Source organism: Aedes aegypti, chromosome 2 (assembly GCF_002204515.2).
Source record: "Aedes aegypti strain LVP_AGWG chromosome 2, AaegL5.0 Primary Assembly, whole genome shotgun sequence".
Taxonomy (NCBI): domain Eukaryota; kingdom Metazoa; phylum Arthropoda; class Insecta; order Diptera; family Culicidae; genus Aedes; species Aedes aegypti.
The window spans coordinates 13,349,229-13,364,137 of NC_035108.1; the positions used below are offsets into that span (position 1 = coordinate 13,349,229).

At 44.2% G+C, this 14,909-nt stretch overlaps 1 protein-coding gene and 1 non-coding gene across 4 annotated transcripts in view; one reads left to right on the forward strand and one right to left on the reverse strand.

The window, feature by feature from the left end:
• The window catches only part of LOC5575755 (BAI1-associated protein 3), a 436,766-nt gene that overhangs the window by 91,904 nt on the left and 329,953 nt on the right, over positions 1 to 14,909 (forward strand). The gene's annotated exons all lie outside the window — the stretch shown is intronic.
• Trnal-uag lies at positions 10,005 to 10,077 on the reverse strand. Its single transcript has one exon. It is a non-coding gene; the product is annotated as a tRNA-Leu (tRNA).

The following is a 14,909-nucleotide window of genomic DNA, read 5'->3' on the forward strand; positions in this document are numbered from 1 at the left end:
AATGCCATCTGAAAACAAAATTAGATAATTGGACCAGCTTCAAATCTTCAGTGATTTTTCGGTTGATTATTGGATCTGCTTGGAACCGACCCCAATTATGTCAATTATGTTTTTCTTTTAAACTGTCATATTCGGGTGTCAAACTTTCAGAAATTCTCATGAGGATTCTTTAAAGTTGTTCTTGAAACGAATTTCTAGAGAAATTTCCGGAAAGGGTTTTAAAAGAATTTAAGGAAATATTTTTTTAACAGCAATCCCTTAAAACATTCTAGCTATAATCACTGATTTGATTTTTTTAAATGTCAAGTAAGTATATGATATGTCTAGCCAAAGATAATAATTCTCGACAATAAAATTTCAGCTGAGAGAAACAAACTATTTTAAGAAATTCATATTTCCACAATTTATGATCCCAGCATTCAGCCGTATGCTAAAGATACCATTCCAGACATTTAATGAATACTAAATCCATCCACTAAAATCTAGATATAGACCAAGCTAGTTTCAAACTGTAAGGCACCCACCACTCACATACACACCATCCGTTTTATCTAATCAAGCGATCAGTCATGAAACAAAATACGAGCATGCGACTCTGCGATAAAAAATAAGCCATAACTGAACATGTTTCGTTTAGACGGCATGAGGCACCAAATCGACGCCGCCTGCCGCTGGTATTCAACCACCCATCTGTCATATCGTGGTCGTTTTCAGATTCAAATCCTTTCTGCAAGTAGGGTACTTGTCTCTATCTTAATTTTATTGCAGATTTAACAATACAGATATCTCATATTTATTAGCATCACCGAATTTAGAATGCACTTACATCAGGGTTAGTGGTTTATACCTTAGCTTAGCTTAGCTTAGACTGACTACACATATCAATGGATGCTATTCCGTGATTGACCGAAGTCAGTGAAAATGCACAAAGAATCAACTAGAAGTTCGGCTGGGATTGGGCATAATCTTCTTCAATGTGCATAATTCAGTGCCTCTATTTATACATGGTCAATAACGGCGCCGGCCACGTCCTTGCAGTCAGGTGGGATTGGGGAAGGAATGTTAGTGTGTAACCTTTGCTATTTGGAGACCGTGTTTGCCTCTGCATCTCCACAAAGGTTACTGGGAGGGATGTTTGTTAATGGGAAGGATCGTTGGGTCACAGGATTCACTTTGATAAGCGAATAGACCATGATAAACAATAATTTGTGAGATATATACATGCTTATGGCACGGTAAATGGCTGGGCATGGCGTACCATTGGTACCTCGCGTACCTACAGGAATAAAATAGACCCCGTTGTGTGGTCCTTAGCCTCTTGCCCAGCAACTCCTATCCCTACCTCCTCGTGGTACTGGCCGGGGTACGAGTAACCTTGGGGAAGATCGGGTAACCAACCCCCGGTGGGAACTTTGGTCGTATGCTGACAGGGAAGGGGGGGTTTGCTTCTGCAAACCTTGAGCGTCTGTACTCCATGTTAGGAGCGGCTCACAACAGCGTCTGCTCCCCATGTCAGGGGCGGCTGATCATCGTCCGAGTGCCAGAGAAGGACTCTAAGCTAAACTGCGCACTATGGCCCTCCGAACATTTAGGGGGAATGGTCCTCCGGAAATCTAGGGGGTTGGTGTCAGGCCCTGCAAGCCAGCCGTAAAAATACACCAGCACAGGAACGTCAACGAGAGAATACGGACCGGAACAATCGGCAAAGACCACAGCGACGAAAATGGACTAGCGATTGGAAACTCGGTACGTGGAACTGCAAATCTCTCAACTTCATCGGAAGCACACGCATACTCTCCGATGTACTGAAGATCCGCGGTTTCGACATCGTAGCGCTGCAGGAGGTGTGCTGGACAGGTTCGATGGTGCGAACGTTTAGAGGTAATCATACCATCTACCAGAGCTGCGGCAACACACGTGAGCTGGGAACAGCTTTTATAGTGATGGGTGATATGCAGAGGCGCGTGATCGGGTGGTGGCCGATCAACGAAAGAATGTGCAAGTTGAGGCTCAAAGGCCGGTTCTTCAACTTCAGCATCATAAACGTGCATAGCCCTCACTCCGGAAGCACTGATGATGACAAGGACGCATTTTACGCGCAGCTCGAACGCGAATACGACCGCTGCCCAAGCCACGACGTCAAGATCATCATAGGAGACTTAAACGCTCAGGTTGGCCAGGAGGAGGAGTTCAGACCGACGATTGGAAAGTTCAGCGCCCACCGGCTGACGAACGAGAACGGCCTACGACTGATAGATTTTGCCGCCTCCAAGAACATGGCCATTCGCAGCACCTACTTCCAGCACAGCCTCCCGTATCGATACACCTGGAGATCACCACTGCAGACAGAATCACAAATCGACCACGTTTTGATCGATGGACGGCACTTCTCCGATATTACCGACGTCAGAACCTATCGTGGCGCTAACATTGACTCCGACCACTACCTGGTGATGGTGAAACTGCGCCAAAAACTATCCGTCATTAACAATGTACGGTATCGACGCCCGCCTCGGTATAACTTAGCGCGACTGGCCCAACCGAACGTCGCTGCCGCATACGCGCAGCATCTCGAGATAGCGTTGCCGGAAGAGGGCGAGCTTGACGAAGCCCCTCTTGAGGACTGCTGGAGCAACATAAAAGCAGCCATCAACAACGCAGCCGAGAGCATCGTCGGGTACGTGGAAAGGAGGACATGTGACGATTGGTTCGATGATGAATGCAGGCAGGTTTTGGAGGAGAAGGATGCAGCGCGGGCTGCAATGCTGCAGCAACGAACGCGACAAAACGTGGAGAGATATAAAAGAAAACGAAAGCAGCAAACCCGCCTATTCCGGGACAAAAAGCGCCGCCTGGAAGAAGCGGAATGTGAAGAAATGGAACAGCTGCATTGTTCACAAGAAACGCGAAAGTTCTACGAGAAGCTTAACGCATCCCGAAAAGGCTTCGTGCCGCGAGCCGAAATGTGTAGGGATAAGGACGGAAGCATCTTGACGGACGGACGTGAGGTGATTGAAAGGTGGAGGCAGCACTACGATGAACACCTGAATGGCACGGAGAACACAGGCGCCGAGGGTCACGACAGCGGAGGAAGTGGCTACGTCAGCACGGCGGATGAAGGAAACCAACCTGCCCCCACATTGAGGGAAGTTAAGGATGCCATCAACCAGCTCAAGAATAACAAGGCCGCTGGTAAGGATGGTATTGGAGCTGAACTCATCAAAATGGGCCCGGAGAGGTTGGCAGCCTGTCTGCACCGGCTGATTGTCAGAATCTGGGAAACGGAACAGCTGCCGGAGGAGTGGAAGCAAGGGGTCATATGTCCCATCTACAAGAAGGGCGACAAACTGGAATGTGAAAACTATCGTGCGATCACTATCCTGAATGCCGCCTACAAAGTGCTATCCCAGATTATCTTCCGTCGTATATCACCAATAACAAATGAGTTTGTGGGAAGTTATCAAGCTGGTTTCATCAACGGCCGCTCGACAACGGACCAAATCTTCACTGTACGGCAAATCCTCCAGAAATGCCGTGAATACCAAGTCCCAACGCATCACTTGTTCATCGATTTCAAAGCGGCTTATGATAGCATCGACCGCGAAGAGCTATGGAAAATAATGGACGAGTACAGCTTTCCCGGGAAGCTCACAAGACTAATAAGAGCAACGATGGACGGTGTGCAGAATAGCGTGAAGATTTCGGGTGAACATTCCAGTTCGTTCGAATCCCGCCGGGGACTTCGACAGGGTGATGGACTTTCGTGCCTGCTGTTCAACATCGCGCTAGAAGGTGTCATGCGGAGAGCCGGGTTCAATAACCGAGGTATGATTTTCACAAGATCAAGCCAATTTGTTTGCTTCGCGGATGATATGGATATTGTCGGCAGAACATTTGGAACGGTGGCAGACCTGTACACCCGCCTGAAACGTGAAGCGACAAAAGTCGGCCTGATGGTGAATGCGTCAAAAACAAAGTACATGCTGATAGGCGGAACCGAGCGCGACAGAGCCCGCCTGGGAAGCAGTGTTACGATAGACGGGGATACTTTTGAGGTGGTTGATGAGTTCGTCTACCTCGGATCCTTGTTAACGGCTGATAACAACGTTAGTCGTGAAATACGGAGACGCATCATCAGTGGAAGTCGCGCCTACTATGGGCTCCAGAAGAAGCTGCGGTCGAGAAAGATTCACCCTCGCACCAAATGTACCATGTACAAAACGCTTATAAGACCGGTGGTCCTCTATGGACATGAAGCATGGACCATGCTGGAAGAGGACCTGCAAGCACTTGGAGTGTTCGAACGAAGGGTGCTTAGGACGATCTTTGGCGGAGTACAGGAAAACGGTGTGTGGTGGCGGAGAATGAACCACGAGCTCGCTAGGCTCTTCGGCGAACCCAGTATCCAGAAGGTTGCGAAAGCCGGAAGGGTGCGCTGGGCAGGGCATGTTGCAAGACTACCGGACAACAATCCTGCAAAGATGGTGTTCGCGTCGAATCCGGTTGGCACAAGAAGGCGAGGAGCACAGCGAGCGAGGTGGCTTGATCAGGTGCAACAAGATCTGGAGAACGTGGGCCAAAATCGAAGTTGGAGAGACACAGCCATGGACCGAGTAAATTGGCGTAACATCGTTAACGAGGTTTTATCAAATTAATTGATGTAATACCAACTAAATAAATAATACATGCTTATATGTAAATATAACATTTTCATTGATATGAACAATTTCTATGTAGAGGAAAATTATGCCGACACTTGAGGTGACGAACCATTCAAAGTTTGTTGAACAAACACCTAAATGTAACATTCCTACAGCTGTCAGGACAAAAGCATGTGTTATTATATTATTACTCATTTGAAAAGAAAAAAAAACTCGATTGGTTGGGACATCATAGAACACTCTTATTCTTATGCCGACACTTACAGTGGTGAACCATCCAAAGTTTGTTGAATAAAGTGAACCTTTCGCAAGTCTACACTTGTAGTGTCGAACCATTCAAAGTTTTTTTTTATTACAAAAATAAAGGTGTTCTGAAAATAAATGTTAAATATAAATAAATCATGAATAAGAGTTTGTGTCGACACTCACAGTGACGAACTATCCATAGTTTGTTGAAAAATCATATTTACGTCCCACCATTGTAACGATTAAATGTGCAGTCATACATATTTTATAGATTAGAAATAGTAGCATGAAACGAGCTCACCAATTGATCCGTTATCCTTGACTGAGCAGCCACAATCCACATTCAGCTTAACTCGTTTGCTCGGCTATATAAAAGCACTGAGAAAAATAATAGGCGCGCGACCCGAAAAGGAAAAAACAAACTGACGACTGCTCGGGCTTTCTTGACGCACTGCCCAGGAGCAAGCGTCAAGGTCGAAGGATCTAACAGAACTAAAGGATCGCGGCACCTTTTCACTTACTCCAAACGAACTTACCGATCACGCCACTTTTTCACTTACTAGAACGACGCGCGACATGTTTGATCCTGCCTTCATCGCTCGCCCGGCAAAAGCAAGCGTCAATGCCGGTGTAATTTTTGGCGCGGTGTGGGATCCACAAAGTGCCTTCCCCACTAAACACACTCTCCTAGGTTTAGTACCATAACCTTCCGGAACCACCTTCCGGTATTACTTCGGAGGGGAGGCTAACGTGCTGAGCGCACCTCTTCAATTTGTTATGTGCTTATGCATGTAGCTGAGCCCTTCGGCTCCTGTTAGCAGTTTTAAAACCGTTCAACGTTGTGCCTCATGCTGAGCCCTTCGGCTCCTCACGTTAGTAATTCGTTAGTATCTACTATTTTCACCCATTGGCGACCCGTCAATTTGTTAGTACCTACATGCAATATTCTGAGCCCTTCGGCTCCAGTTTGTACACTACTCTGCACTCATTCAGAGCGCGTACTCACACAGTTACGTCGACCTTCTCCTTTTCTTTGTTCAGCTAGTAGGATGCCGAGGTCGGTCCAACGATTCGGTTGAGCATAACTTTCGGTTCGTAGGCGCCTCGACTACCCATTACCAGCGTCCCGACGTACTCTACTCGACTAGTCCCCGACGGTGGACCTAGTCTACATCGACGAAGAATTCCCTGGCGGTGAAAGTTCTCCCGAGACCGATTCTTCTTTTTCTACGTTTCGAGCCGACCAGAAGGGTGCCGAAGTCAGTCCAGCGATTCCGGTGGAGCCTAGCTTTCGGTTCACTGGTGCTCCGACGACCCTAAAACCGGCTCTATGATACGTCTACTCAACTAGTCCCCGGCGGTGAACCTAGCCTACACCGACGAAGAATTCCCCGGCGATGGAAGTTCTCCCGAGACCGATTCTCCTGCTGCTGCTGCTGCTGCTGCTGCTACTGCTGCTCTTCACTTTTTTACGGGACGACCGGTAGGGTGCCGAAGTCAGTCCAACGATTCCGGTGAAGCCTATCGTCCAGTACACTGCTGCTCCTACGACCCGGGACCGGTGCAACGCCGCGTCTACTCAGCTAGTCCCCGGCGGTGGATCTAGCCTACTCCGTCAGAGAGTTCCCCGGCAAAGGAATATCTCCCGAAACCGAGCAGCCATTCTTCCTTTTCATGCGTTCACTCAAGCTAGCAGATCGTTGGTCGCTACGCCACTTCCTCTGGAGCTCGGACATTATTCTCGATACCGTGCTATCGACAGCGTTCCAGATGCCTTCTTCTCGGCACATCTCTTCAACAACGTTATCGACAATGACTCCTCGCATGTCCCTCCTCAATTCTTCGAGGCGTGCTACGTGCTCCGGTGTCTCCTCCACATTCTCGCACTCCGGGCAAAAAGGTGAAAAAGCATGTTCAAACCGATGCAGATACTGCCGGAAACAGCCGTGTCCGGACTGAAACTGCGTCAGATGGAAGTTCACTTCTCCATGCTTCCTATTAACCCACAGTGATACATTTGGAATTAGACGGTAAGTCCACCTTCCCTTCTCCGCGTTGTTCCACTCTTGCTGCCACTTAGCCAACGAGTCCGTTCTGACGATCCTTCTCACATTTCTGGTGCCTCTTCGGTCATAACACTCCACGTCCTCACCCAGGGTGATGCAGATGGGCATCATTCCAGCGATAACGCATACTGCCTCCGATGAAATCGTCCTATAGGCGCTCGCTACTCGTATGGCCATGAGTCGGAATGTGCTGTTCAACATCCTCCGATTACGCTTGGTTTTTACCGCTGTGGCCCAGACTGGGACTTCATACCTGAGAATAGAGACCGCTACACTCGCTAAGAGACGCCTTTTACTACTTCTCGGTCCTCCGACGTTCGTTATGATCCTCGCTATCGTGTTGACCGCCTTCGACGCCTTTTCGCAGGCGTAGTCCACGTGAGCGTTGAAATTTAGACGGTCATCTACCATCACCCCCAGATGCTTCAAAGCACGTTTTGATGAAATGTCTTGTCTACCGATGTTGATTTCAACCATCTGAAAAGCTTTGAGGTTGCTAACCAGCACTAGCTCCGTCTTATGATGAACCAGCTGCAGTTTTGCTCCAGTCATCCACGCTTCAACCGTGTCAATCGCTTCCGTCGTCAGCATTTTGACCTCTTCCAACGCCTCGCCAGTCACCGTTGGAACGACATCATCTGCGAATCCAACGAATTCCACTCCGTGAGGTAGCTCCAGCATTAATACTCCATCGTACATCGCGTTCCAAAGCGTTGGACCAAGGATTGAGCCTTGTGGCACTCCTACCGTGATCCTGATCGACTTTTGACCCAACTCCGTTTCATATACCAGGACTCTGTTTTGGAAATAGCTCTTTAGCATACTGTACAAGTAGCCAGGAACTCGCATTCTATGCAGTGCTAAGGCTATAGCCTCCCAGCTGGCGCTGTTGAAAGCATTTTTGACGTCAATCGTTACTACGGCGCAGAACCGATTGCCTCTCCTCTTCTGTTTGGATGCCTTCTCCGCATTCTGCACAACTGTCCGGATTGCATCCACCGTCGAGACCCCTTTCCGGAATCCGAATTGTCTCCTCGATAAGCCACTCTCGCTCTCTGTGCATTGTGTCAGCCTGTTAAAGATGATCCTTTCCAGGAGCTTACCAAGTGTGTCCAGCAAACATATAGGTCTATACGATGCTGGGTCCCCTGGTGGCTTCCCTGGTTTTGGCACCAACACCAGCTTCTGCACCTTCCAACTGTCTGGGAAACAGCCATTTCAACATTCAAGAGTTTCTGCAGCGTCGTCCTGAACAAATCCGGGAACGCCAATATCGCGGTTTTTAGTGCTACATCCCGTCCGGACCGGGAGCTTTCTTCACCTTCAGACCCTTCGCCACTGCTAGTAGCTCTTCATTAGAGATTCGCACACCTCCGGGTTCTTCTTCCTCGTCTTCGTATGGCGTAGGCGGCCACATTGTTGGGTCATGATGCGGAAACAGACCTTCCACAATAATCCTCAACTTGTCTGGATATGTTTCGACTGGTGTCGCCGGACCCTTAAACTTCGCCATCACAATACGGTAGGCGTTGCCCCAAGAGTTTTCTTCGGCTTCTCGACATAGCTCCTTGTAACAGCTGGACTTGCTTCGCTTAATCTCTTGTTTGAAAGCAGCTCTAGCTTCACGGAAAGCGATTCTCCGTTCCTCTCTCTCTACTTCGGTTCTTGCTCTCTGGACGCGTCTTCTGGCTCGGAAGCATGCAGCACGGAGGGTACTAAGCGTCTCATTCCACCAGTACAATTTATCCTGTATATTGCCCTATTTGTACACAGCTGTGTGGTGGGTGTGCAGTTTATTTTAATTAATTAAATCTAAATTTACTTAACAGGCCGGTATGCTCGGCATCTTTGGAGGGATGGTGATACGGTAAACTGCGGAACTCTTTCGGTGGAGGTGGCAGCGTGGAAACGCCGAGCGGGTACTGGAAATGGGCGTTCGTTGGACTCAACTACTAGGACCTACCCATCCTAGGGGTTCCGTCCATGCGGCTTTGCTGTCCTTCAAAACTGGAACGTCGGCCAAGGAGTTCTGTGGATTCTGTCGCTTGGGGTTTGGAGAAGAACCAACTTGGTTCACTCGCTCTAGAACTCTAACTTTTTAGGTTACATGCACAAGCATACCTGATTCGCAACAATGCTCCTCACTTCACTTATTAGCTTCAGCTAATCTTACTTAAATCCTCCTTCTTCAAATATCTTCAACTTCTCTACTCCTGGTAATATTTCTTCAATCTTCCTGATCACTTCTAACGTCCGCTTTGAATGCAATCCTCGTGGGAATTAAACCGACTCAATCCTTCTTCGTTCCCTAATCCCTCTACTGTTGGGTAGTCTGTTCATCTTTTTTTTTTACTCCACTGAACTCTAACTGTTCTACTTTTATTTATGGCTAATTCTATTGTAGTGCAGTGTACCTATTTTTTATATCAGGTGTAGGGGTGTTTTCTTGGCATGATAGAATTTAAATTTAAAATTTCACGGGTATATATAAATAATGATAATAGAAAAAACAAAAATTTACAAACTAACAGTCTTATTGTTACAAACGGTAACAGGTTTATGTGGGAATATTATTAGTTGAGTTTTGGAAACATTAGGAGAAATCTTCCGTTTTCGCAAGTATGGAGAAAATATATCAAAATTTTTGTGCAATCAACTACAGATGACAAGCAGGCTTCGTCCTTTGACGGAGAGGCCTGTGTCATCCGCAGACAAAGATTTTTGACATCCCTGAGGTAACTCAGGTAAGTCAGATGTGAAAATATTGTATAATATTGGTTGTTAGATAGCTTTTATATGCACAAAACTCGATGTAGTCAACTCTCCTTTAAGACGCTGCTAGCTACTTCCTGCACTCATGTTTTTTAGATGTATAGATGCTTAGATGATCAGTCCCAAAGCAGCACCTGCAGTAGTAATCATCAGATAAGAAAAAAATATAAAAATTACAACTACCGAAAAGCTAAGCATAACATAATATTTGCAATTGGATTAGACAAATTGATGTGAAGATTTGTGAAAAAGTTACACGTCTTCTCAGTGAGAATCGAACTCACGACTCCCCGATCTCTAAATGGGGCGCGTTACCACTACGCCATGAGAGGACTCATGAACGCAGAAGTTAACCTGAATTCGATTTCAGCTCAATAATCACGTGGTCCTTTTTCGCAAAGTGCACCTCTTTCGGAAGAATTAGATGCCCATCCAAACACAACGCTTTCTATTTATATCCAATGCCTAGTCATTATTTTTTAGGGAATGAAATAGCACACAACACTAGCCAGTAACTGTACTGGCTGAGGTTTCTATTGTGTGGGCTGTTAAAAAAATAAATGTTAAAATAACTAAAATTGTGTACTACAGCATATTAAAATTGATACATGTTTTGTTACAAATACCACTTTGAGTAATAATTAATAACAGTAAAAACTATAAAATTTCACTAATTTTTTGGATAAATATATTTAGGTGTGTAATTCTATTTTTAGAAAACAACAGAAATGAAATAAAAAAAAATTATATTGTTTTTAAAAAACCAAGTCAATAACGGGAATCGAATCAAGCCATGTACCAAGTTTGAAATTCAACTTTTTGTTCTTTCGACGATTTATCACCCAACCCAATAAAACACGTATCGTTTAAGGATGTGCAAAAAAATATCTCACGTTCGTTCAAAACAAAAATCATAATCATGATGAATTATTTCCCACCGCAATCATATATCGACGATCTGTGTTGTCAAAAATATAAATTGTAAATGGCACAATCAGAACTTGTGAAATGTTGTATAATGACAGATCATATACAAATCTAGAGAAGGATCGACTGAAGTCACAGTATCTTAACAAAAAGTGCTGCCAAGTTTGCGGTGTGGTGTTGGTAGACTTTATAGAATAACTAATCAAATGTAACTAAATAAAAAGCCTACTTTTATATTGAACACAATTCACTTATTGGTCAACAATGACAATTTGGTGTAGCAGTAAGTGATAGGAATTCAGACCTCGATGTCACATGTAGGACTGTGCAAATATCGATATTATCGATAATGTCGATATTATCGGGTCCATTCTATCGATTCGATATCGATCATTTTATTGCAATCCCACTGGTCGAGGATCTTTTCGGATTGGAAATTTTCTTGACTTCCCAGGGCATAGAGTATCTTCGTACCTGCCACACGATAAATACATGCAAAAATGGTCATTGGCATAGTAAGCTCTCAGTTAATAACTGTGGAAGTGCTCATAAGAACACTAAGCTGAGGAGCAAGCTCTGTCCCAGTGGAGACGTAACGCCAGAAAGAAGAAGAAGAAGAATGACATGTCATCACTACCAAATTGTTTGTTTAAAGAATAGATATTCCCGTTGTGGGCTGAAAACCTCCCTATTAAAGATAACAACAAGAATAATACGATATTCCTCATGAAGTTACAGAGCATACAAAATTAGTAAAACATTTCAAATGAAGCTTTGCAAGGAAAAGATTCGATGTTGAAAATGCCGTTATGAAATTTCTGCTTAATCGCAATGATTTTCGAGGTCGATAATTTGAGCTAAATACCATTTTCAACTATGAACTCAACTCTTAGATTTATATCATAAAATTTTGTTCAGTTGAATTGAAGGGACCATCGAGATAGGGAGAGATCGACAGAAAGAACACACTTTTAATAATAAAGACAATTTACCAGTGCTGGGAATGGTAATAGTAGTAGGCTTGAATTTTCGCGAAAATCACGTGGCTCTTCCAGTACAGTAGTTCAAAAACGTGAATCTCATCAAGAGGCCTATGTTGGGTGCACAAATTTTCTAAATCATGAGTGTCATTGAAGGCTCTAAATGCGAGAAATGCAGCAGGAAATAGAACATTTTTCTACAGTAATTCTGGGTTGCCCTTAGCAACGGGTGTTTTGCTATTTTCAAGGCTTTTTGCCTACAGCAGCGATGGGCGTGAGTTTCACTGGCTTCGCTGACTGTGATTGGCTTTGCTTGGCTACTGTAGAGTGAATTTCAAGATTTTTCCCAACCCTGCAATTTACACCGTCTTCAGCCATACGCTGCACAGACTGAACACAACTAACATTAGACAACGGACACACGAAACGACCAATGTACCAGGGAATTTTTCGTTTGACGAAAAGTTTTCACCGACTGTGGCAGGAATCAAACCCACACTCCGTACCACAATACGCCTGAACGATTGACGCCGCTAACCGCACGGCTACGAAGCCCATAATAAAAATTAATTGAAAACTAGTCCGTTACCAGGAAAATAATAAACAAACAGACTTCACTTCGTATTCCCGAACTGTTTTGAATCCATGAAATTGGGTCTAGTTGCCTTTGATAAAAGGTATATACATACGAAGAGGAAATTTTGAACGCAAATCAACCAGGAACGCATCGAGAGATAGGGAGATATCGATATACAGTGAAACCTCCATTAGCCGATATTGAAGGGACCATCGACTCATGGAAATATCGAGTCATGAAACAGCAATCCTTTTGAAAGCTGTTTCAAGGGACCATCATAGTAACCATAAAATTTTGTTTCTAGTATGGTTCCATGAGTCGATATCGAGTCATGCAACATCGACTCATGGAGGATTAACTGTATAGAGAATATCGGGATACGGAGCGTGCAAATGTATGCAGACTGAAAGGACCGAAAAAATCATCGACATAGGGATCAATTCGAGATATAAACATCGAGATGTGGAGAGTCGATTGTGCCGAACGAATATGGGATGTGCTCAAACACACAAAGTATACCCTGGTTGGGCCCACATAGCAACTCGAAGGTAATAAAAATGTGTCTCCGTTGTCATTAAACGTTATAACTTTGTTGCAATAAAGTAAGTTCGTCGAATCGACATCTAGGTGGTGATGTGGTGGAGAAGAGTTAAGCAAAACTTTCCCCCTCTCTCTTCAACTCGTCGTCCATGCACGTGACCATGGCGATAATATTAAAATTATTGTCCGAGGACACGAATGGCTTGGCTGCCGTACAAAAGTAGCTCCACCCCACTCCGCACACCACCTGCTGAAGGCTTCCAGCATGTTGATCGTTGTTTGATTGGCGTCTTCTTTTAATTTTTCATTCAAATGAACCAGAACAATGGCAAGTCCATCTGATTATGGATTCGCGTGATGAATTCAAAATGAAAGCGAATCATTCATCGAACGAAGCTGTCGGTGACTGAAAATCATATTTTGCGCTGGTGAGTGGTATTCGTTGCGGGGAAATCAATTAATAGTGTAAACATGCCGTTCTGATTCCATTATTGCGGAAAATGTCCATATATTTGAATTGAAAAGTTTAATTACCTTTGTATATGTATAGTGAAATTAAACGTGAGGAGTTTCAATACAATCATGTAGCTGTTGATAATTAATTAGTAATTAAACAAGAAAATAAAAGAACTATAAATATCACTTTTAACTATGTTCATTAAATTGGGGCATGAGCATAGATGACCGTACAACTCGTAGTTGCTACTCCGTGATTGACCAGAGCAATCGAATTCGCACAGAGATTTGATGAATGGGGCTTGGGATAAGCTTACCATTCTCAATGTGAACAAATCAAGAGGTCAAACTTTAGAAGTCCATAACGCTCCCGGCAACGTTCTGACGGTCAACAGAGAAGGGAAGGAATGTTAGTTTGACAATCATTGTTACTAGAGACCGAAGAATCTTTTGCACCTCCACAGTTGTCATGGGGAGGATATTGGGTTAGTGGGATAAGGTTAAGATCTGGGAGGAGTTGGTGATGCGACATATTCACGCAGTTCATCGCTCGTCCTCACAAGAGCAAGCAATACGATCAAAGGATCAAACACTACTAACCCAAGTCGCGTTTTTTTATTATGTTCATTAAAATTGTGGGCTTCGTAGCCGTGCGGTTAGTGTCACCGAGGCATTTAGCCGCATCGTGCTGAGGAGTGTGGGTTCGATTCCCGCCTCAGGCCGAACAGGGCAAACAGCCCACTGGAAGCATTAACGTGTCGGTGTCTTTTAAAAAAAAAAAAAAAAAAAAAAAAAAAAAAAAAAAAAAAAAAAAAAAAAAAAAAAAATATCATACATATCAAGGTACCGTCAACAAAAGAACCAAATTTGAAAGAAAAAGTTAGTAGAAACGAATATTTACATATTTTTCGTACCTTGTCATGCGATTTGTTATCTGTTGAAGATGCCCTTATTTTGTTGTTTTTAACGAACCAAAAATATAACACATTGTTGGGGCAACGGTTCGGGAGTGGCAGGATGTGGCTTCGAAAGGACCCTACTTCAATGACAACGACTCACCATCCAACGAGAAATGGTCATCAAGGCACCAGACAGTCTGCGTAATTCCTTCTTCGGGTTACAATCGGTGAACAGGAACGGAGAATACCTTCACTTTAAATAACTTTATTAATTTTTACCATGCACTGCACTACAATTTGAGTTGAACTATATTCCAACTGGTTCGGTTGACTTTCTGATAACGACTGACTTTATTTCTGTATTTAACGACTTACTACCTACTAGAGTATAGAGCTGATTTCTATCAATGTAATGGTGAATAGCGTAGTTTCGATTTGACATTAGTCGATCTAATGGCTATCTGGATTCTACATTACGAATTATACCCGGTCCTGAACATCACCGCCACCTTGAAATATTCAATTTCAATAATTCAATGCAATGGTATCAACTATTTCTACGCGCCACTAAAAGATTTCAAATGAATATCATATAAAAGGAAACAAAGTGTAAATGTTGCTTAACTAATTACTAACACTATCGCACTTTATCTTTCTTCTAGACGTTTCCACTACTAATGTACTGCTGATTGCTGGATCTGTGTCGCTATCATCTTAGTCGGCGGTTGTGTCATTTAAATTTTCGTCGGCTTGAGGCACACACTCCAGGTCATCATAGGAAGGCA